We start from the raw sequence: 25,294 nt of genomic DNA, 5'->3' as shown, positions 1-25,294 counted from the left end.
TTCAGTCTTACATACTGGGGTGTCTTAGTCTGTTGTTGTTCTTCAATTACTGTGGAATCCTCTGATGATACTGGAGTAACTGGATCATCATTCTATACTGGTGGATTTACTGTTGGTTCATTTGTCATAATTTCTGTTACCGGTTCAGAGTCTATATACCTTGAAGTTCCTCTGAATTGTTCATCAATCTTTACATTTGTACTTCCAACAATTTTCTGTAATCTTTTATTAAAACATCTATAAGCTTTACTCTTAGATGAATAACCAAGAAATATTCCTTCATCACTTCTAGGATCAAACTTGCCAATATACTCATCTCTTCTAATATAACATTTACTTCCAAAAATTCTGAAATATTTAAGAGTAGGAGTATTACCAAACCATAGTTCATGAGGGGTCTTACCGGTTTCACCTTTGATGTGAACTTTGTTGAATGTATAGATAGCAGTGCTTACTGCCTCTCTCCAATACACATGTGGTAGATTTGCTTATGATAACATACTTCTTGCTGCATCCAATACAGTTCTATTCTTCCTTTCAACAACTCCATTCCATTGTGGTATCCGAGGTGTTGATAACTGTCTTTTGATTCCATTTACTTCACAGAATGTATTAAAATCTCTAGATGTGAATTCTCCTCCTTGATATGATCTTAAACATTTAATTTTCTTACCGGTTTCATTTTCAACCATTGCTTTGAATAGCTTGAACTTCCCAAGTGCTTCTGATTTTTCTCTGAGAAAAGTAACCCAACACATTCTAGAATAATCATCAATAATTAGCATGAAATATCTATCACCTTGTAAGCTTTTAGTTCTAGCCAGACCACATAAATCAGTGTGAATTAAATCAAGAGCATTATTGGATTTTTCTGGAATACTTTTAAAACTAGCTCTAACTTGTTTTCCAAATTGACATTCCTTGCAAATTGTATTCTGAGGTTTCACAATTTTAGGTAGATCTCTAACTACCTTAGGAGTACTGATTTTTACCATGCAATCAAAATTTACATGACATAGTCTTTTATGCCATAGCCAACTTTCATCTATATGTGCAATTAAGCATGCCTTTTCATTGTTATTCAAATGAAAGATATTACCTCTGGTCTGAATACCGGTTGCAATTTCCAAACCAGTTCTATTCATGATTTTGCATTTTCCATTTTTAAATTGTAACTGAAAACCTTTCTCAACTAATTGACCAACACTTAAAAGATTATGTTTTAATCCTTCAACATAGTAGACATTGTCAGTGTTATGTTTACCATCAAGAGATATTGAACCCTTACCTTTGATTGAACAGGCTTTGTCATCTCCAAATCTTACTAAACCTCCATTGTATTCTTGAAAGTTCAAGAATTTACCTTTGTCTCCAGTCATGTGATGTGAGCATCCTGAGTCAATAATCCATTCATCCTTTGATTCAACTTTAGCTGCTAGGGCTTGTTCTACCGGTTGAGCAATAGGTACCGGTTGATCTTCTGTTATAGCAACAAAGACCCATCCATTGTCTGCTAGATCTTCATAAGAATCATCAGTCACACCTTCATCAGCAATGTAATAAGATTTATCTTTGTTTTTCTTAAATCTGTATCTCTGATATTCAGGATTAGGTTTGTATGTCCTTCTAGCTTCTTCTCTTGGTCTAGCATGTCTATCAGGGCATTTTGAAGCCATATGACCAATCTTATTGCAGTTGAAACATTTAAAGGGTGCTTTACCTTCATACTTACTTCCAATTGGACCTTTTGGCATTTTTCTTGCAAATAGTGCTTCAAGTTCTTCAAGCTCTTCATTCTCCTTCCTAGTTTCTTCAAGTTCTCTTGCATAAAAGGCTCTCCAGTCTGATTTGTTAAAAGATGGAGTATATGATGTTGAAGCTTTGAAGGCCAAATCAATTTTTATAGTAGCAGCAGGACCAAATTCCTCAATTTCAAAAGCTGAAAGTTTTTCAATCACTGTATCCCTAGTTACTGATGTATTAGGCATTGTTCTCAACTCATTAATAGTAGTAACCTTCATTTTATATGTCTATGGCAAACCTCTTAATATTTTTGAAACAATCTCATCTTCACTCAAGGTTCCTCCACAATATTTGATACCTAAAACAATTTCATTTACTCTTTCCATAAAAGCAGAAATCCTTTCATCTTCTTCCATTTTCAGATGTTCATACTTGACTCGGAAGCTTTCAAGTTTTGCAATTTTGACTGTGGAATCCCCTTCATTCAGTGTTTCCAAATGATCCCAAATAGCTTTTGCAGTAGATCTATCTGATAATCCCATGATTTGTTGATTTGATAATGCGCTCAAAAGTGCTTCTCTTGCTTTGCAATCATTTTCTTCATCTTTAGCTAAAGTAATGGGAGCAGTCTGACCAGCTACAGTAGCAGTATAACCATTCTTAGTAACTTCCCAGATGTCTTTGCCAATGCAATTCAGATGTGTCTCCATTCTGATTTTCCATATCCCATAGTTGGTTCCATCAAGTTTAGGACTATCCTTTCTGAAATAGTTAGTAGACATTGGATCTCCTCAAGTTGTTACTTCTGCAAAAAGAGGACAAGGCTCTAATACAAATTGTAGGTCCCAGAGACAACTGAGAGGGGGGGGTGAATCAGTTGTCAAATAAATTCAAACCAAAATCTTATTAACCAACTTAATGCTTAATACCGGTAAGACAGTTAAGTATGCCGATAAATAGTGTTAACAGAAAATTGCTATACCGGTAAGATTTAATGCATGAAACATAAGCACAAAGTCATCCAAAACACATGACACCAATATTTGTACATGGAAACCCTATAAGGGGAAAAACCATGGTGGGAAACCTTACCCACAATCAGATGATACTACTGCAGATAGTAAGTGTACAAAGAGGGGTCTGCACATGCAGAAAGGCCAACAGCCTAGAGCTCACTGCTCAATCACAAATGGGAGTCACACTGACTATAGTTGGATGGTTAAATCCAATGAGAATGTACTATACAAAATAGCATCTTCATATACTGGATTTAGTACCGGTGTAATGTTGATATGCTTCTATAAAAACCAAACTTCACCTTCAAATGATGTCTTCGTGTATATTCCTCCTTGATCTCGCATATATCCTTCCTTAAATCTTTTTCGCATTCCACGCTTGATCTTACAAATAAGATCTTACATTTATACCATACCCTAAGACCAATTTTAGTAGGTCGGCTCTACAAGATATTACAATAAAAACATTTTACAAATAATACAATATCCGATGCAATAACCGATTGAACATGCCAGCTTGATGCATTTACAACAATAATAAATCATCTCCATAGTGTGCCATGCTGATCTGGAAAAGATAAGCCTGCCGGTGTAACCCTAGATAACTTGGACCTATTTGCCAGTAAAAGCAAATATGCAAATGAGAATATACCAATGATTATTATTTCAAAGTAAAGTGTCCACATGATGTCTTTGACATTACCAAGTGTCTTCCATGTCATTTTAGGTACTAGTGAACATTATATCCTACCGGTTAGCCATATACCGGTGACTGTTTGCACAGTTTACTGTTGCCGGTGAATGTTGCTGGATCTCTAAAGTAGGTGTATTTAGCAGGTGTTGACATCAATGACAAAACCATACCAAAATACCAACACTGACTACAATTGGATGGTTAAATCCAATGATAATGTACTGCTCAAAATAACATCTTCATATGCTGGATTCAGTACCGGTTAAGCTCTGATTGTCTTCTTCATACCTTCCTTGAATATTCAAATGATGTCTACGTGTATAGCTCTTCATATAGCAAATATCACAACCTTGTAATACCTTATTACATTCCTTTCACACCATCTACATAATCTCACAAATGAGATCTTACATATATACCAAAACCTAAGATCAAATGTGTAGGTTGGCTCACTAAGAATATTACAATTAAATCAATTACAAATGAATCAATATGCGATGCATCATGTCGGCTCAATGAATTTACAATAATAACCAATCAATAAATCATCTCCATAATGTGTCATGCTGATTTGGAATAGATAAGGCTTGCCAGTCCATAACCTATACCTATTTGCCGGTAACAACAAATATGCAAACTTGATTAGACCAATAACCAAATCACCAAAACCAAGTGTCCAAAAAATGTCTTCGACATAGCCAAGTAATCTCCAGATGATAAGAGATCATCCTCAGTGCTGGTGAATAATATAACTTGTCGGTGAACCAAATACCAATGACTGTGCATAAGTCACTAAACATGCCGATGAACATAACCAAAGATCTCCAGTGGTGATAAGTGTTCACAAGTGTTGACATCAATGACAAAACCAATGCAACCCATCCATAATACCAACAATCTCCCCCTTTGGCATTGATGGCAACACAAGATGGAAAAAGCATCTAAGTGCCAAAGCAGAAATGCCAAAAACCAAAAATCAACAATCTCCCAAAGAGATCAATTACCAAAAATCAAAATACATAATATTACTCCCCCTAGGAATAATCTCTCCCCAAAAGATCGTGTGTTTTTTCCATAGATATCTCTCCCCTTTTGACATCAAATGCCAAAGCAATACAAAACCAAATACAATAAGTTCATAGAACTTATTACAAATACCAATTGTTATAACCAAATTTATCCAATCTACTCCCCCTGAGAAGTAGCTCTTTTTCATCAAAGCCAGAAAAACATTTCTCTGTTAATTCTGTCAGTCTGATGCCATGCTCCAACTGTCTAAGTTTCTACTGGTGAGGGTATAACTCCAAGCTTCTCTCTGACATATTCAAAAGTTTCCTTAGGCAAAGGCTTAGTAAAGATATCTGCAATCTACTCTTTAGTATTCACATAAACCAATTTCACTTCTTTTGCTTCAACATTCTCTTTTAGAAAATTGAATTTGATAGAGATATGTTTAGTTTTAGAGTGAAATATCGGATTCTTTGATATATCAATTGCTACCATATTATCACAGTAAATGATTATAGGTTCTTTGCATTTTACTTTTATGTCCTTCAACATTTGCTTAATCCATAATACCATAGTTAGTTCCATCAAGCTTCGGACTGTCCTTCCTGAAATAGTTAGTTGCCATAAAATCTCCTCAAGCTGTTAAACTTTTGCAAAAATAGGACTTAGCTCTGATACCAATTGTTAGGACCCGGAGGCAACTGAGAGGGGGAGGGGGGGGTGAATCAGTTGTCTATTAATTTCAACAAAAATATAACTTGACCAAACTTAGTGCATAATACCGGTAAACCAAACTTAATGTCGGTTGACAGTTTAATAGTTAATAACAGTACCGGTAAAGTTTAATGTATGAAATAGAAAGACAAATAACATCCACAACACATAACACATATATTTGTACGTGGAAACCCTGTAAGCGGAAAAACCATGATGGTAGATCTTACCCACAATCAGATGATACTACTGCAGATAGTATGTGTGTACAAATGGGGTCTGCACATGTAGAAAGGCCAACTGCCTAAAGCTCACCGCTCAATCACAAAATGGGAGTCACACTAACTACAATTCGATGGTTAAATTCAATGATAATGTACTGCTCAAAATAGCATCTTCATAAGCTGGATTCAGTACCAGTTAAGCTTTGATTGCCTTCTTCATACCTTCCTTGAATCTTCAAATGATGTCTACGTGTATAGCTCTACTTATACTGAATATCACAACCTTGTAATACCTTATTACATTCCTTTCACACCTTCTACATAATCTCACAAATGAGATCTTACATATATACCAAAACCTAAGACCAAATGTGTAGGTCGGCTCACTAAGAATATTACAATTAAATCAATTACAAATGAATCAATATGCGATTCATCATGTCAACTCAATGCATTTACAATAATAACCAATCAATAAATCATCTCCATAACATACCGTGCTGATCTGGAATAGATAACGCTTGCCGGTCCATAACCTAGACCTATTTGCTGGTAACAACAAATATGCAAACTCAATTAGACCAATAACCAAATCACCAAAACCAAGTGTCCAAACAATGTCTTTGACATAGCCAAGTAATCTCTAGATGATAAGAGATCATCCTCAGTGCCAGTGAACAATATAACCTATCGGTGAACCAGATACCGGTGACTGTGCATAAGTCACTGAACATGCCGGTGAACATAACCAAAGATCTCCAGTGCTGATAAGTGTTCACAAGTGTTGATAAGTTTTTACATCAATGACAAAACAAATGCAACACATCCATAATACCAACAAGGAGGTGGTTGAGGGGGCTTCAGTGGGTGATCTCTGGATTGAGAACAAAAAGAAAGTTATGGCTTGTATGGCCAAAAAAATGGAAACCACCCAAATGATTAAGGAGATGTATGATAAAAAATTTATGGATGTTGAGGCTAGGATTTCTAAATGTGAGGCTACGCTTTCGAGCATTTGGAAAGCAGAAATAATATTATTAATGCCTTTGTTGAGACTATGTCCACCATGGTTAGCAAGTTGGAGAAATTTCATATGGAAAGGACAGTTGTGGATGTGGATAAGGAAGTGGATATTGGTACTAAGGAGTCAGATCATCTAGGTATACACACTCATGCAAGCTTGAAAAAGAGAGTCACTGAAGTACCCCAGGATATTCTAGATTTGAAGAATGCTGCCAAGAAGATGCATTAGCTGAAAGCTGATGTTGCTAAGAATTTAAAAAATCTGGGTTGATTTTCTATTTTTGTTGTTGTGTCTGTACTGGCTTATGCTATCAAGGTGGGTTGGGTGGTCTTTTTTGTTTTTATCTGTTGTCTCTCAGTCTTGTGGGGTTTTGTCTGATGGTTTTTATTCTATTATGGGCATTAAATGATATATCTTATGTAATTTTGATGTAAAGGGTTTTAGGTCCCTTCAAAACCTATTTTTTCCGTAATCAAAAACCTTGGATCAATATCATCAAGGTTGGCTCAACACATATCACCTAATTACAAAAATATAACCATACACACTATAATATCACATGCAGACCAAAAAATGTCGACTAAGACATATCATTGACCTAAATCAACACCTCGAATATGAAACATCTCCAAAAATTATGCATCAAACATCTACAACATGCTACAAGCATCATGTCAGCTAAGAACATGAAGAACACAACCAGATCAAGGAAAATCATCAATACCGCGCTCACCATTCAATGCGGACCACCAACACAAATAACACATGACCTAAAAACATCCAAAAGCATCATGAACTACCACAATAACATCCGCGCCAACTCAAATTACTAGAATCATCATTTTCATCATACCGAACTTCAAGAACATTAACTAAACTGACTGTCTACTTGGAAAAATCACTTGGGGAGCTCCAAACATGAACCACTTTAATTGAGGACACACATCAACATCCTAAACATAATTCCAAATCCGCAAATCAAGATATTACAATGTGGAGCAATGCAGATATTGAACACTAGCAATATTGGACAATAGAAAAACTAGCCACAACACAGATACTCATAACTCACTCAAATATTCATGTGAACCTCTGAAACTTGCACTGAATCAACTATAGATATCACTCTACAAACCCTTTAATCCACAAACATTGATCATCAATATACATCATAAACCAACTAACTAAACTTCACTACATCACTGCACTAGACAGAGAAAATATGTTGACATCAATTGACAACACATCTCTCAGATAACATTAAGGTACATATTTGCAACACTCATCCAACAATATCCTCCTAAATCCAACACACATAAATTAGTATGCACAAGATCCACCAATCCATTTGAGCATTACTTCTTACTCTTGAAAGTAATTCTAGTTTGTTTCCCTATCTGAAATTCCTTGCATATAGGCTTATTAGGTTTCATCAACTTAGGAAGATATCTCACTTCCTGAGTAGAACTTATCTTGATAATGTTATCAAAATTCACATGACACATCCTTCTATGCCACAACCAACTCTCATCAATCTGAGAAATCAAACAACTTTTACTAGCAACATTTAAGTGAAAGATATTACCTTTTGTCTTTGCACCTGATGCAATCTCAATTCCATAACTACCCAAGATTATACACTTTTCATTCTTGAATTGAAGATAATATCCCTTGTCAACCATCTATCCATCACTCAAAAGATTATGCTTTAGGCCTTCTACATACAAGACATCATCAGTATTGTGCTTACCATCAAGAGAAATGGAACCTCTACCATGGATTATACCAACTTTATCATCACCAAATCTTACAAAGCCACCTTCATACTTTTCCAAGATTACAAACTTATTCTTATCACTTGTCATATGGTGAGAGCATCCGCTATCAATCAACCATTCATCTTTCTCTTCAACTTGTGTAGCCAAGTCACTTTCCACATTCATGCAGCTAGCAGAATCAATAGGCTTTGGATCATCTTCCTTGATAGCAATAAACACCCATTCATTCACTTTAACCTCCTTTATCAGATTCATCATCTGTCACACCTTCATCAGCAACATAATAACATCTCTTTTGAAATTCCATCTTGTAAGGCTTTCTAGGAACTCTTTCCAGACACCTTGAGGCAAAATGACCTATCTTATTGCAAGAAAAACATTTAAGAGGCAATTACTTTCATACTTACCGACTCCATTGGATAATCTCTTGGCAATAAGGGCTTCAAGATCCTCAAGCTCTCACTCTTCTTTTTCAATTTCCTTCATATCCTTCTCATATCTAGATATCCTCCTTTAAGAACTTTCTCCTGAATTATATCTTTGCTTACCCTTTTCAAAAACACTAGCCTTGAATGTAGATTCTATCTTAGGAAGAGAGTCACCAAATTCATTCAATTCAAAGGATGAAAGCTTACCAATCAAAATGTCCCTAGTCACATTAGTCACAGTTTGGATCCCCTCAATAGCAACAATTTTGTGTTTGTGTGATGCAGGTATGGATCTGAGCACTTTAGCAACAATCTCCAATTCTTCCAACATTCCACTAGCACATCTGATATCACACACAAGTTCATTCACTTTTTGCACGAAGGAAGTGATATTCTCATCTTCACTCATCTTCAACATCTCATATTTACCCTTAATGCTCTACAACTTAGCAATCTTCACATAACTGTCACCTTCATACAAAGTTTCCAACTTCTTCCAGATCTCATGAGAAGTCTTCAGTTCCATAACATTTGTCATCTCAGAATCAGTCAAAGGACTCAACAATGCTTCCTTATCCCTAATATTGTATTCAACTTCCTTTATCGCATCTGGAGTTGAAGGACCATTTGCAGGAATATTATACTTGTCTTTGGTAATTGTCCAGTAAGATTCACCAATGCATCTCAAGTGACACTCCATGTGATTCTTCCAATGAGAGTAGTTAGTGCCATCAAATCTCAGGCCATCCTTCTTGTAGGTTGCCATCTCAGATCATCTCAAGCGGTCAATCTTCTTCAGAGGAACCTACTCTAATACCAATTGATGAAATAGCTCTGAAATAGGGCAGGCAACTAAGAGGGGGGGTGAATCAGTTGTCACCAAAAATCTCCACAACTTGAACTTATTCTTAGATTTGATAATTAAACATGAAGGCATAGATCAACAACACATCATAAACACACATAATACCAAGATTCTTGATGTGGAAACCTTGTTAGGGAAAAACCACAGTGGGGATGAACCCACAAAATAAGTATACTTGGTTAGAAGTATTAAAATGGGGAACACACATACATTCAGGCACACTGCCTAGAGCTCACTTCTCAAAAACAAAAAGTGCTACAACCTAGGGAAGGATCACTTCCTTACAAACAATCACAGATTACTTCTGGAAATCATGAACTAAGAAATACAATCCTTAATACCTGGTTACAGTTCCAGTTAAGAACATACAAAATTTCATCTTCTTCTGCACACTTCTTCTCTACTTCTGAAAGATCAATATATCATTTGCTCACTCTACATGCCTCACATAAGATTATTACATTTATTTATTTATTACATCAACCTTGAAAAGATCAACAAGGCTGACTCAACACACATAGAACAATTACAATGATATAGTTGTTGATCAAATACAAATTAACACATGCAGACCAAAACAATGTCGGCTAAGACATTGCATGGACCTAAATCACCACCTTGAACATGAAACACCTCCAAGAATTATGCCTCGAACATCCACAACACGCTACAAGCATCCGGTCGACCAAGAACATGAAGAAAACCAATATACCAAAGAAAATCATCAATTATGAGTTCAACAATCAATGTAGACCACCAACACAGGAGGCACATGATCTATAAACATCCACAAGCATCAAGAATTATCATAGCAACGTGCGCACCAAAACAAATTACTAGAATCACCAACATCTTCATACCAAACCTTAGAAACACCAACTACAATGACTGTCAACCTTGAAAAGTAACTTGCAAACCTCCAAACCATGAAGCACTTGAATTGATGATACACACCAATGTCCCAAACATATCTCCAAATCCGCTGAATAAGATATTACAATGTGCAGCAAATTACTGAACACTGTCACCATAGAATAACTAAAAAACCAACAACAACACAAATGCCCATAACTCACTCAAATCTTCATGCAGACCTCTGAAAATTGAACTAAATCAACTATAGACAACCATCTACAAACCCTTTAATCCACAAACTCTGGTCATCAACATATTGAACAAACTAACTCACTGAACTTCACTCCATCACTGTCATGGGCAGAGAAATATGTTGACATCAATGACAACACATCTCTTAGATATCTCTCAAACACATATTTGCAGCGTTGTTCCAATAGACCTATTTCAGATCTTTGTCTTGGCTGACTTGGAAGATTATGCTTCCCGAAAGATAGTATTTATATGAGGATGATCTGATTGTGTTAGTATGGAAAAAGTGCGGCATTGCTATTGAAGATATGTGAGATTGAGAAGGAAGGATCTAATTATTGATGTTGTGCAAAGCATGTCAATGTTGAGGCATCAAATTCAATTCGATTTTTGCAGTGGTGGATTACCTTTCTTTCTTTCTTTCTTTGGAAGTGAGCCTTTTTTTGGGCAGTGAGCTCTCCTGCAGTGAGAATTTTGGCAATTAGCCACCCTTTGTAAAAATCACCTTAATCAGTGTCATCTTAACCGGTGTTTTATATTGAGAACTAACATTCTTTATGGTTTTTCCCTTCTTTGGTTTTCCACGTCATATCTAGTGTTCATTGTGCAATGTTGTGTATATGTGTTCTTCATGTTATACCTACTTTAATTAAGTTTGTCTGTTGCTTTGGATGTGTGAAAAAATTGAAAAAATTATTTAAGTTGTCAATTGATTCACTTCGCCCCCCTCTTAGTTGCTCGGATATTCGACAATTGGTTTCAGAGCCTTGGCTCCTTGGAGAAGAGCTTAACCACTTGAGGTAGACCTTGATCCAATGGCACATAAACTAACTATTCCTATCTTTGAAGAATCCGACTATAGTTTTTTGGAAAGCGAATATGAGATACTACCTAATCTCTTTAGGATGCAACACTTGGAAAGCAATGGAAACTAAGTATGTTCAACCGGAAAATGGTCTTACCACTTCGGATGAGATTCAAACTTATGAAGAGAGTGAAAAGGCAAGGTATGTTATCTTTAGTGCTTTATCAAAGATTGAATTAACAAAGGTTATTTCATTGAATACCGCTTATGAGGTTTGGGAAAAGTTGAGAGATATCTATGAAGGAAATGACAAAGTTAAATTATCAAAGAAACTAACAACTAAGTGCAGATATGAGAACTTTAAAATGGAAGAAGGAGAAGACATAAAAAGCTATTTTTAGAAGGTTGATAGTGTGGTAAATGAAAGCAAATAACTTGGTGGCACCTTGACAAATGAAGATATAATTGAGAAGATTCTGATGTCGCTACCAGAAAGCTATAGTGACAAGATCTCATCTATTAAAAAAACCTATGATCCGAAGAAGTTTACTAGAGAGCAGTTGTATGGTACTCTATCGGTATTTGAGACAAGGAAGTTTGGAAAAGGAAAAGATAAGATTGAGTCTGCCTTTAAAGAATCTGAGGAAGATCCAGAGGATAAAAGTTCAGATGAGATGGAAGAAAACTTTGTAAGGAAACTGAAGAAAGACACTGACAAATACAAAGGTATGTTACCCCTTAAATGCTTTAGATGTGGAAATATTGGTCATATTGCTACTAGGTGTCTAAAAAAAGATTCAAGATAGAAATCTACATATGTTAAAGGGAAGTTATTTAAGAGAGCCTACTATGTCAAAGATGATGCTAGTATTTCAGATAATGAATCAAATTATGAAAATGGTGACTTTTTGTTTTTGGTAGAAAGAGATGAACCTAAGATTAATATTTCTAAGACTATTGCTACTTCTTTACATGCTAGAAGAGATAAAAATGAATGGTTGATTGATAGTGGATGTTCAAATCATATGTTTGGTGATAAAAGTAAGTTTGTGAAACTTGAAAAGTATGATGGTGGTTTTGTTAGGTTCGGAGATGAACAGATAGCACAAATTGTGGGAATTGGTTCTATTTCTTTTGATAGAAAACATAATACTAAAAATGTTTACTATGTGAAGGGTTTGCATCATATTCTTTTGAGTGTTGGACATACGTGCAAAAATGGTTACAATGTTGTCTTTTAGGATGATGGTTGTGAGATTGAGAAGGGATCCAAAATTGTTATTGCAGCAGGGAAAAGGACTGGTGGAAACATGTATCTTCTAGAAGGAGCTATGAAGCATTTTTTGTTATCTCAGATTAATGATAGTTGGCTCTGGCATCAGAGGATATTTCATATCAGTTTTGACAACTTGGTAAAGATTAGCTCATCAAATACAACAAGAGATTTGCCTAGGCTAACCAAACTAGATAACAACATTTGTAGAGAATGTCGAGTTGGAAAGAAGACAAAAGGAAATTATAGATGAAAGGATCATTCATCCACTAGATTGCTGGATTGAGTGCACACAGACCCATGCGGTCCTACCAAAACAAGGAGTATATAAGGTGAGAAGTATTTCATGTTCTTGATTGATGATTATATTCTAGAATTTAATGGGTTGTATTTTTGAGAGAGAAGTCAGAAGCACTAGAAAAATTCAAGATATTCAAGGATAAAGTAGAAAATGAAGTTGAGAAAAAGATTAAGTGTTTGAGGTTTGGCAGAGGAGGAGACTTTACTTATGATGAGTTTAATTTTTTTTGTGAGAAACATGGTATTAGAAGATAGTTGTCTGCCCCTAGAACCTCACAATAGAATGGTGTAGTGGAAAGGATGAACCAAACAATTCAAGAGGCAACAAGAAAAATGATGAAAGGAGTAGAACTCTTAGAAGTCTATTGGAGAGAAGCAAACCATACTGCAGTCTACACTCTTAAAATTATTTTATACTAGAAAAGATATGGAAAGACATCATATGAGCTATAACATGGTAGAACTCTGACAGTGAATATTTCAAGGTATTTGGAAGCAAGTGATACATTCGGAGAGATGAGGATAATCTTGGAAAATTTGATAGCAGAGCTGATAAAGGCATATTCTTAGGATATTCTATAAGGACCAAGGCATACCAATGTTTCAATAAAAGGCTGGACAAGATTGTTGAAAGTGCAAATGTGAAGGTTGATGAAGATACTTCTAAAGAGTTTGACAAATTGGTGGGATACGAGTTTGATGAACCAAATGATAGAAAAAGAGAAGAGAAAATAAGAGAAGGAGAAGGAGAAAAGGAAGCTCGGGAAGCCCTAGCATCTGCATCTAAGACCTCAAGATATGTTCAGAAGAATCATTCAGCAAATCAGATTATTAGAGATAAGAACAAAGGAATCATCGCAAGAAGCAAAGCAGTTCAAGAACAAGTTTTGTTATGTTTAATTTTTGTAGCGTCATAAATTGTACACCTTTAATTGGGTGGTACAATTCTACACTTAGGCTAGCACCCACCCTAGTGTGTTTGCATCTTGCATTTGAAATTCCCTTTAAGAATTTAATTAATTAATTTAATTAAATCTAAAGTCTTCTTTTATCACTCTGCACATCATAAAATTGGGCCCTTCAAATTAAGTGTGCCCCTTTTTATTTTATTCCTCCAATAAATCATTTCATCAAATGCCCTAATTATGTCCTATTTCGACCTTCAAGGCCCGATTTCGCATATCTAGGCATCTCAAATTCCCATATACTCCTGGAATTGACTTTAAAATCACAATATCTTGCTTCCCTAAAAATTTGGCAAAAAGTTGGCCAGACCAGCAAATTTCTCCTTGAATTTCGAGAGCATGTTTTGGTCGTATTTTAATGTTTAAATCCAAGAAATTGGGGAAATATATCATTTCGAGGTCAGTCTATGACTCAAAACAATTTAGGGTTTCATACATATAGCCTTTCCTTTCCTCATTTGAAGGATCCATCTACAAGTAATTAAAGGAGCCTCTTATGAAGTAAAAGTATAGGTTATGTGATGCAACCATAACTGGTAAAACTCTCAAAAGAGAATTAATCGGCTTATGCAGCAAGAGTAACACAATGAAAGCAACAAGAAAACATAGCAAGAACACAAGAAACATCATTTTATTATCTTAGAACCTTCGACAACCAACCGGTTATCATCATATAATCATCATAGAATATCCGGTAGTTAATCGGTTACATGTAGGCTACAAGCGAGATACAATCCAACCAGGACTCTCAGAGTCAACCGAAGCTCTAATTACCAATCTCAATCCTTATTCTGATTTCTACTTCCTCTGTCCTACAAATGATTACATAGTATCATATATATACCCTCGGAACATATCTGGGTCGGCCTCAAAAGATTACATACCAAGCAAAAAAATGAAACGTGTAACTTGGTCGGCCCTAAGAATGAAAGAAATCCTCCTGAAAAATAACAACCAAGAAGATCAAATCGGCAGGAAGGTTGCCACACACCCAAGAACATCGGTCAAAACCTCAAATAGATCCACATGCCAATAAACACTTCGGTAATGAAGGAAGACTAATCGATAAGCACTAGAACTATCCTGAAACCCAGAAACAGTCAAACTGGGAGCGATAACTACCTGAAAAAGAATCTAAATGGACTAAAAATCTGGAACTAAGCACATGAACTAGCCTGGAAACCGAAAATAGGATATTCAATTAAAAGAAAACAACTACCGGTACCTACCGATAAGAACACATAAAACTGCACACTGAATTGAACAAGAACTAAACTAAAAGGAAATATTTTTGGTTGATGCAAGATTGCTCATAGACCGAGGATGCTCCTGCATCAGACACCCCAAGTAGAAAGAGATGTTCCATGAGAGGAAAATCATGAACATTTAAAAGGATTTGGGATAAAGACCCCATGCTCATTTCTAATCCAAACATCTTCCTTATCTGCCATCCTCTTCTTTAGCTCCTCTAGGATCTCAACTGACTTCTCTAACCCCTAACTCTCTTTGTTTCTCTTCCTTTGCTTCAGATCTGCACATTGTCTCTTTTTATTGCTCTCTTTCTTCTGCAACTTTGATTTGTTTCTGCCACAAGATTTCATCCGGTTTGTCACCATAAGATTTTTGTCATCTGGTTCTATCTGTCCATCAGATTTGTTTATCAGACCCTTCTGCAAACTCATGCCACCTTCTGGTATAACTTCTACCACCGGCTTCTCAGTACTGCAAATTTTGTCAAGACTCGGATTCTTCACCTCCTTCTCTTTCTCCTTCAAAGAAGTTAATGTGAACTTCTGCCCATCCTTCTCAATAATGATTAGGTTTCTTCTACAGTCATAAATAGCTCCCCTATCAAACTGCCAAGGTCTTTCCAACAGGACATGACAAGCACTCATAGATACAACATCACATAAAACCTCATCCCTAAAAGGCCCAATATTAAAATTCATCAAACAATGTTCCTTTACTTCTATCTTTTTATCATCTTGTAACCAAATTACCTTGTAAGGACAATGATGCTCAAGCCTCTTCAACCCAAGCTTCACTACCATCTCTTCAGATACCAAATTATTAGTACTTCCACTATCCACAATAACCTTGCAACACTTACCACTTGATTTGTACATAGTCCGGAAAATAGTCTTTCTCTGAGTAGATCTGGTATCTTCATTACTCTGCTACACCATGACTCTTCTAAACATAAGGGATTCTCCTTGCTCCAGTATACAGTTAGTTCCGGTAACTTCACCTTCCAGTTCCTCATTTTCCGCACAACTTCTTGTCATTCCCTGCTTACATTCATAAAATCTATGTCCAATTTCTCTACACTTGAAACATTTGTCGGGAAATTCTTTACCGGTACCATCACTGCCTTTCCTTTGTGTTTTCTATTCCAGTTATTTGCTCCACTTAGGCTTTGATTCTTCCTCAACATTTTGCTTCTCTGTACTCATCTACCCCTTGAATCTCTCCTTCCCTTTAGGGTTATTTGACTGTCTTCTTCTCACCTTCTCCTCAGCCTTCAGAGCATACTGGTAAGCTTCTTCAACCGTGGAAACCCTCAACATACTCATCTCATCCTGAATGTTAAATGCAAGTCCATTTATGTACCTCGCCACCTTTTCTCTATCCATCTCTCTATGTCCAAATTTAATCATCACCTTGTATAATTCCTGAGTGTACTCTTTCACAATCATGTTTTTCTATTTCAGGTTTTGAAACTTCTTGAACAATTCCAACTCATAGTCTCTCAGTATGAAATTGTCCTTCAATCTTGCAACCATTTGTCTCCACCGAGTGATCTTCATTTCACCATTCTCCACTCTTTCTTTTTGCAATTATTTCCACCATAAGGCAGCATGCCCTTTCAACTTAGTCTATGCCAACCAGACTCTCTACGGGTCCTTGACATCCTGAAACTCAAAGTAATCCTCCAACTCTCTGATCCAATCAATCAGATCCTTTGGGTTCAGAATTCCAAATTTTTTTGAAACTTCCACTTTATGAACTTTACTCATTTGCACCACTGCTCTCAGGAATCTTTCCTCTCTTCTGTCTTCTGGTCCTTTAGCTTCTTCCACTTCAAGCTCTTCACCGACTTCTTCATATTCATCCTCAGACTTCGAGTTCCTCCACAAACCAACCAATGCATTCTGGATTTCATTCCTTACCTCATTCTTGAAGTCCTCCATCATCTGCTCTCCCCTCTAGGAGTTCGTCCTTCTAGGCGACATCTCTTCTTCCACTCCGGTGAACTGCCTCAACTCGGCGATTTGACTACCGGTTTCAAATGCCTCTCCTCGATGATCTATCGAACACACGTGCAACTTGCCTCAAATCAGCGATCTATCCACCCAAAGGAATGCCTCAAGGTTCACAAACAACTCTTCCACCAAATAGTTCATAACCTACTCTGATACCAATTGATGTAGCCATAACTGGTAAAACCCTCAAAAGAGACTTAACTTGCTTATGAGGCAATAGTAACACAATGAAAGCAACAAGAAAACATAGCAAGATCACATAAACAAATCATTTTATTGTCTTAGAACCTTTGGCGACCAACTGCTTATCATCATACAATCATCATAGAATATTTGGTAGTTAATTGGTTACATGCAGGGTACAAGCCAGATACAATCCAGCCGAGACTCTCAGAATCAACTGGATCACTAATTACCAATCTCAATCCTTATTTTGATTTCTACTTCCTCTATCTTACAAATTATTACATAGTACTATATATATACCCTCCAGAACATATTCGAGTCAGCCTCAAAAGATTACATTTACCAATGTAGGAAAATGAAATGTGTAACTAGGTCGGCCCTAAGAATGAAATAAATCCTCTAGGAAAATAATAACCAAGAAGATTGGATCAGCAGGAAGGTCGGCCACACACCCAAGAACATTGGATAAGACCCCAAATAGATCCACATGCTAAGAACCACTTCGGTAATGAAGGAAGACTAATTGATAAGCATCAAAACTGTCCCGGAACCCAAAAACAGTCAAACCGAGAGTGATAACTAGCTGGAAAAGAGTCCAAATGGACTGAAAATATGGAATTAAGAACATGAACCAGCTTGGAAACCAAAAATAGGATTTGCAATGAAAAGAAAACAACTATCGGTACCTACCAGTAAGAACACAAAAAACTACACACTGGACTGAAAAAGAACTTAACTGAAAGGAAATATTTTTGGTTGATGCAAGATTGCTCATAGACCATGGATGCTCCTGCATCATTATGTGGAGTCTACAATCAACAAATAAAGCATTCATCAAGCATTTATCAAGTCTACATCAATCATCTTCAACATCAATTAGAAGCTTTGAAGACATTGAAGAATAATAGGAGATCACCGACTATTGATTTGTTTGTACCTCTCTCTTAGGGTTTGATATGGTTTCTTGTTATTTTCATTGCAACTTACATTTACATTTACATTTACAATCATTTAGGGTTTTCTCTCCAAAGTGTAGGGTACAACTCTAGATCTACTTTCTTGTTCATTTAGGATATTGCATACACACAAGATTCTTGAACACATATTTTCAATACATTATCGGCTATTTGTGGAGGTGGAAACCACTAAAAACAAGGGGTTTGACTAAGGCAAAACCCTATATAGCTACCTAGACACCATTTTTCAATTTGCAGGTGCAAGTACAAGAATCTGGTGAACGCATGAATTTCAGGACCGATGGAATACACAGGTGTAGATTCAATCTTAGAGATAGATCCCAATATCCAGGGACTAGGGTGTGGCACCCCGGTCCTCCTTGTTTTGCATCATTTTTTGGCAAATTAGCATTTTAGACTCTCAGAATCCAAAATCCAAAAGTTCAACCCTCTGTTTCATCAGGGACATGGCATGGCACCCTGGTCCTGCACAATCAACATCAAATTTCAGTGACAGGTGCACCTCTAAGTTCATTTTCTAGTTTTTCTTTTAGTTTCTCAGTTTTAGTTTAGTTAGATTCTACATTTTTTAGTTTATGTTTGCTTCATTGTTCATCTCCTAGCATAGTTGGTTATTGCATCGAATTTTGCACATCTCCTCTACATTACAAAAAAAGGAGTAGAAACCCTAAGAGATATTCATTTAAGCTCTCTTTCTCTCATAAGTAGTCAAAGTGAAATATCTCCCTAGGCTCTTTTGTATTCCAATGTGTGGAGGAAAGTGGGGTTAGGTTCTAAACTACCAGATCCCATTTTTTGACATCACAATTTTAGAGATAGAACCAAAACTAGTAGAAGAGGAAGAGGCTTGCAACGATCAAAATTTGATAAAGGCAATGAAAGAAGAGCTGGACCAGATTGAAAAGAACCAGACATGGGAATTAGTCATAGACTGACAAATAAGAATGTGATTTGAATAAAATGGGTATTCTGAAACAAGTTGGATGAAGATGGAAAATTTGTGAGAAATAAAATGAGGTTGGTTTATAAAGGTTACACTCAGGTTGAAGGCATTGACTTTGAGGAGACATATGCCCCGATTGCTTGTAGAGAGGCAATTAGGTGTTTCTTTTGCAACTTTTAAGGATTTCAAGGTCTATCATATGGGTGTGAAATCAATATTTTTTGAATGGAGAGTTGAAAGACGTTTACATTGAACAACTGGAAGGATTTAAGTTGAAAAAATGATCTGAACATTGTTGGTAGATTGAAGAAGGCCCTGTATGGATTGAAATAAGCCCCTAGAACTTGGTACAGAAGGATAGATAAGTATTTGACTGATCAAGGATTTCAGAAGGGTTTGACTAACAATCATTTATATTTCAAAACTGATTCAAGTAAAATCTTAATTTTCGTAGTCTATGTTGATGACATAAAATTTGGAGGAAATGAAGGTATGCGCAAAAAAATTGCTAATGAGATGCAGAATAAATTTGATATGTCTATGATTGGTGAGTTAAAATTCTTTCTCAGTTTGCAAGTAAATAAGAATGATAAAGTAATTTGCATTTTTTAGTCTAAATACATTAAGGAATTGTTGAAAAAGTTTGGGTTGCAGAATTCCAAACAGGTGTGTACACCTATGACCACCAGATGCAAGTTGACTGATAGGGAGATTGCTAGGTAAGTGCTCAAAAAGGCCAATTTGAGTCAAAAGTACATAGAAGGAAACAAGAGGCATTGTTTGTATTCTCTCTTGATGTTTGCAATAACAAGTTTAGTTACACTTGATAGGTCTCTCAACAAGTCCTCACTAACAACCTCCCTTTTTGGTGATGGCTCACACCCATGCTCAAATCTACTCAAATTGCTCACTCCACCCATCTACACATTCTCAATCTCTGTCCTTTGGGCATTCAACCCTCTATTTCAGAGTGCATTAGGAGTCTTCTACATGGACATGTAGGGGCTGCAAGGTTTTATTCAAGTTTTGATGCTCACAATTTAGTTTAATGCCCATAGCCTTGGCTTACTGAACTCACCAACCAAGGGTCAAAACCTCAAAAGGGGATACACACTATCCAAGGACCTATATGCCATCAGTTTCACTATTCTAGGTTGTTCTCACAAAGTTCCAAGGGTCCCCAAGTCCTCCTTGCAATCGGGTTCATGAAATTTGTGTGTTATGCAGTCAAAGGGCTACTAGCCCATGGAGGGGTAATTGCCACTTTTTTGCTTGTTCTGCTCAATGATGGTTAAAACCTTCCACAAAATTGGTTTGGATAGTGGTTTGGAGGTATTTTCTAACATATTTTCATGGTTTAGGCCTCTGTTAGTGCAAAATGAGGACTATCCACTATTTGTGGCATAATTATAGGGTTTTGGAGGGTTTTGAAGTGTAACCACTGGGTTTGCATTCTTGTGCACCTCTTAAAGTGCCTATGTCTTCATAAGACCTCTAAAATGTCTTCAAAAAATGTCCTCTACCTCTTCCATACAATCATTGTGCCAAACACTTGGCAAGCAATTGAAAAAAAAAAAAAAATTGCCATTGTCACTGTCAAACGTTGTCCTTTTACCAATCAGCAGTGATTACACCTTTGGACTTGCATGATGAATAGTTTGAATTGGAAAATATACCTCAATGAGGTCTGCAAGATACTAAAGAAGTTTCTTATTACATAGCCTTCTCAGTTACAAGGTTTGGATGATGCTTTGAAGCATTCCATGAGCATTTTGACAACATAATTCATAAAAATAGTGAACTCACTGTTTTGTTTACAAAATGAGAATGATTAAATGGAACAAGATACTCTAACACTTCAAGATGATGCCAAACATCCTTTCCCGCATGCCCAGACCTCTGCCTCATTCATTTGTTCACTCCAAATTACTTTTGGGTGCAAATCTTGAGTTTTTGTTCATGCTACTACCCAAATACCCAATAGTTGCCTAGTATTCACTCAAGTCCTTCTTCCAACCACACTCTTGGCCTAAAATAGAGAATATTTATAGTATATACATGAATTCCAACTTGACTAAATCCATTTTGTGGGATCCCAGACCTGGATTAGTCAAGTGGTGACATTTTAGAACTTCAAACCCTTGATAGGGCAGTGAGCACAAAGATTGAAAATAATTTTGTACAATCCAATTTCCAAAAGAAACCAATACAAAAATAAACTAGAGAGAATTATACAACTGTTATTCACACTTCCCAAAGGTACAGTATGGACTATTTCACAAAGGAAGGAAAAACCAGTCATAAAAGCCAAAATTTCATGATTTTATTAAAAAGCTCTTGCTCATACAAAAACAAACCTTTCTCAAGGAAAAGGGAGGCCTTTTTATATCATTTATAATTAGTTAACAAGCCCTATATGGAAATGAGGCTTCCACAACTACATTTTGCAAGAAAAACCCAAAAATGACAACTTTGACAACTTTTCAAGCCAAATGACAACATTTCTTGCTCCAAAAGACATTTTTGACACTCTAACCTTACCAACTTGTCTAAACAACTTAGACATGCTTAAAAAAACTTAACAAACATTTTTCAATGCTTTTGAAGGCATTAGAAGACCTTTTTGGCAATTTTGCACATTTATGCCAAAAATTGTCAACTCAAAGCCTGGAAGGCAAAACTTGATCTCTTGAGCCCAAAATGAGATCAAAACCACACAAAAAGACACATAACAGCCTAATACAAAATTATCAACTTAAAACAAGACAGTACAAACATGGAAACATAAAATAATAAAAAAGGAGAGTTTGACTCAACTAGGTGCTCCTGCACCATACTCCCCCAAAAACAAATAAGTCATGTGACTCCTTGAGGCAAAAAAGAAGAAAGGATGCAAAAATTTTGAAAGTTAGTTTTAGGTATCCATGTGGCCTTTGAGATATGCTTATCCTTCCATTTGATTAGATGATCCATGTAGGTGTGATTCCTTGTCTTTTTGAGAATCCTGGAGTCTAGAACCTGTTCTGCTTGGGGAAAAGAAAGAGAAGGGAGAGATAGATCAGAAAGGGATTGTGAAACATCTGAAACTCTTTGAATCTGCTTAGGTGGCTGCCCTTTGAAAGTAATCAGATCTGCAACATTAAAAATGGGAGACAAAGAAACATCAGTAGGCAAATCAACTTTGTAAGCATTAGACCCATACTTAGCCAAGATTTTGCAAGGGCCTATTCTCCTTATCTGAAGTTTGCTTGGAAATCCCTTTTGTAGCCTTGCCTTTTTCAAATGAACCATCACATAATCAACTATGGAGAACTGAACATCTCTCTTTGTAGCATCCACTCTTGCCTTGACTTTTTGGGAGGTATCTTGGAGAGCTTGTCTCACTTGCTCATGAACCTCCTTCATGGATTGTGCCATGTCATCTTTTGTTCCACTCTTATGCTGCAAATTAGTGATATCCCTCAACTCCATTATACCCCTTGGATGCATACCATAAACAACTTCAAAAGGGCTTTTACCTGTAGACCGGTTGACACTATCATTGTAGGCATACTCTACTTGATGAATGAGCTGATCCCAACTCTGTCCATATTCCTTTGTCAAGCACCTAAGCATGTTTCCAAGAGACCTGTTCACAACTTTGGTTTGACCATCAGTTTGTGGATGATAAGCTGAACCAAAAGAGAGATTAGTACCCAATCTCTTCCACAATGTTTTCTAGAAATGACCAAGAAACTCAACATCCCTATCGGAAACAATGCTAGTAGGCAAACCATGAATCATAACATCTTCTTTGAAAAACAAGTAAGCAATGTGACTTGCATCATGTGTTGTCTTACAAGGAATAAAATGAGCCATTTTGCTAAACCTGTCAACTACTACAAAGATGCTAGAAAATCCTGCTTGAGTTCTAGGTAATCCTACCACAAAATCCATACTAATGCAATCCCAAGGCCTATGTGGAATGGGAAGAGGCTGATATAAACCAGCATTAGAGGAATTACCTTTTTCTTTCTGACATACCAAGCACTGCTCAACATACCTCCTGATGTCTCTCTTCATCCTAGGCCAATAATAGAACCTTTGAACCAGCTCTAAGGTCTTGTTGAGACCAAAATGTCCACTTAAGCACCCATTGTGCTTCTCTTGAATGAGGTTCTCTCTCATAGAACCTTTTGGAACACACAACTGTCCACCCCTGAATAAAAAACCATCCTGCAAAGTGAAATCAGCATATGCACCATGGAAATTATTCTCAAAATCTTGACAAACTTTATAAGCTTCAACAAAATCATCATCAGTAGGATACATGTCTTTGAAACTATCAATACCAATGCTCTGAACTTGAATCTCATAAATAGTTAACAACCTTTTACTCAAAGCATCTGCTACTTTATTCAACTGACCCTTCTTATTCTTTAGAGTAAAAGTGTAAGCTTGTAAGTATTCTACCCATTTAACATGCCTATGATTCAGTTTATCCTTGAGTTCAAGAAACTGAGTGCCTGATTATCTGTGTATACAACAAACTCCTTAGGAAGAAGATAGTGTCTCCATTTCCTAAGTGCTTGTACTAATGCATAGAGTTGTAAATCATAGGAAGAGTACTTTTTCTTTGCATCATTCAACTTCTCACTAAAGAATGCAACTGGTCTATTTTCCGGACTTAAAACAACCCCTACAACAATATTACTAGCATCACATTCAATAGTAAAAAGCTTATCAAAACTAGGTAAAATGAGCACTGGTTGAGTAGCTACTTTAGTTTTCAATAATTCAAACCCCTTATTGGCTGCACTTGTCCATTGAAATTTTACCTTTACACCCCCTTTGATGGTGTCTAACATTGGAGCACAAATCTCACTGAATCCCCTGATGAACTTTCTGTAAAATTGTGCCAAACCATGGAAGCTTCTGACATCACTGGCTATCCTAGGAGTTGGCTAACTGGTTATTGTTGCAACTTTACATTGATCCAATTTAAGATTGCCTCCTGATACAACAAAACCAAGATAGACCAATTCTTGCTTCAAGAAATCACACTTTTCAAGATTAATGGTTAGCTGTTGATTAGATGACTTTCTCAAAATATTAGCTAAATGTTGTAAATGCTCTTCCTTAGTTTTACTGAAAATAAGAATATCATCTAAATACACAACAACAAATTTGCCAATGAAATCATGTAAAACTTCATTCATGAGTCTCATGAATGTGCTGGGAGCATTAGAGAGTCTAAAAGGCATGACAAGCCACTCATAGAGACCCTCATTTATTTTGAAAGTTGTCTTCCATTCATCCCCCTCTTTGATTCTTATCTGATGGTAACCACTCTTCAAGTCAATCTTACTGAAATACTGTGCACCCCCCAAACAATCCATCAAATCCTCTATCCTGGGTATGGGAAATCTGTATCTGATGGTGATCTTGTTTATGGCTCTAGAATTTGTACAAAGTCTCCATGTTCCACCCTTTGTAGGTGCCAACACTATAGGTACTGCACAAGGACTAATGCTCTTCCTAATCAGCCCTTGGTCTAATAGTTCTTGTATTTGTCTTGCTACCTCTTTATTTTGTATAGGGGTCATCTTATAGGCTTATTGGGTAAAGAGGTTCCAAGTATAAATCAATCTGATGGCTAATGGCTCTAGGAGGTGGTAAGGTCGTAGGTGTACCATCACTGATTATTGCTTCAAAGTTATCAAGGATTTGCTGCACCTCATATGGTATCTCAACTTTCTTTTCTAACTTTTCTTCCTTGGGTTTCACTATGAGTGCAAATCCCACTCCTTCACCTTCTTCTAGTGTTTTTATGAACTCTTTCTCATTCACTAACAAGATGTTAGGTAGTTTGTTGCTGCTCTCTCCTTCTTCAATGAGGGATTGAATCTGATAGGTTACTCCATCTTTCTGAAATGAGTAGGAGTTTCTTTCCCCATCATGGTGTGCTTTTCGGTCAAACTGCCATGGTCTACCCAACAGTA

The sequence above is a fragment of the Cryptomeria japonica genome, chromosome 3, assembly GCF_030272615.1.
Source record: "Cryptomeria japonica chromosome 3, Sugi_1.0, whole genome shotgun sequence".
NCBI classification, from domain to species: Eukaryota; Viridiplantae; Streptophyta; class Pinopsida; order Cupressales; family Cupressaceae; genus Cryptomeria; species Cryptomeria japonica.
This window is presented reverse-complemented; position numbering follows the sequence as displayed.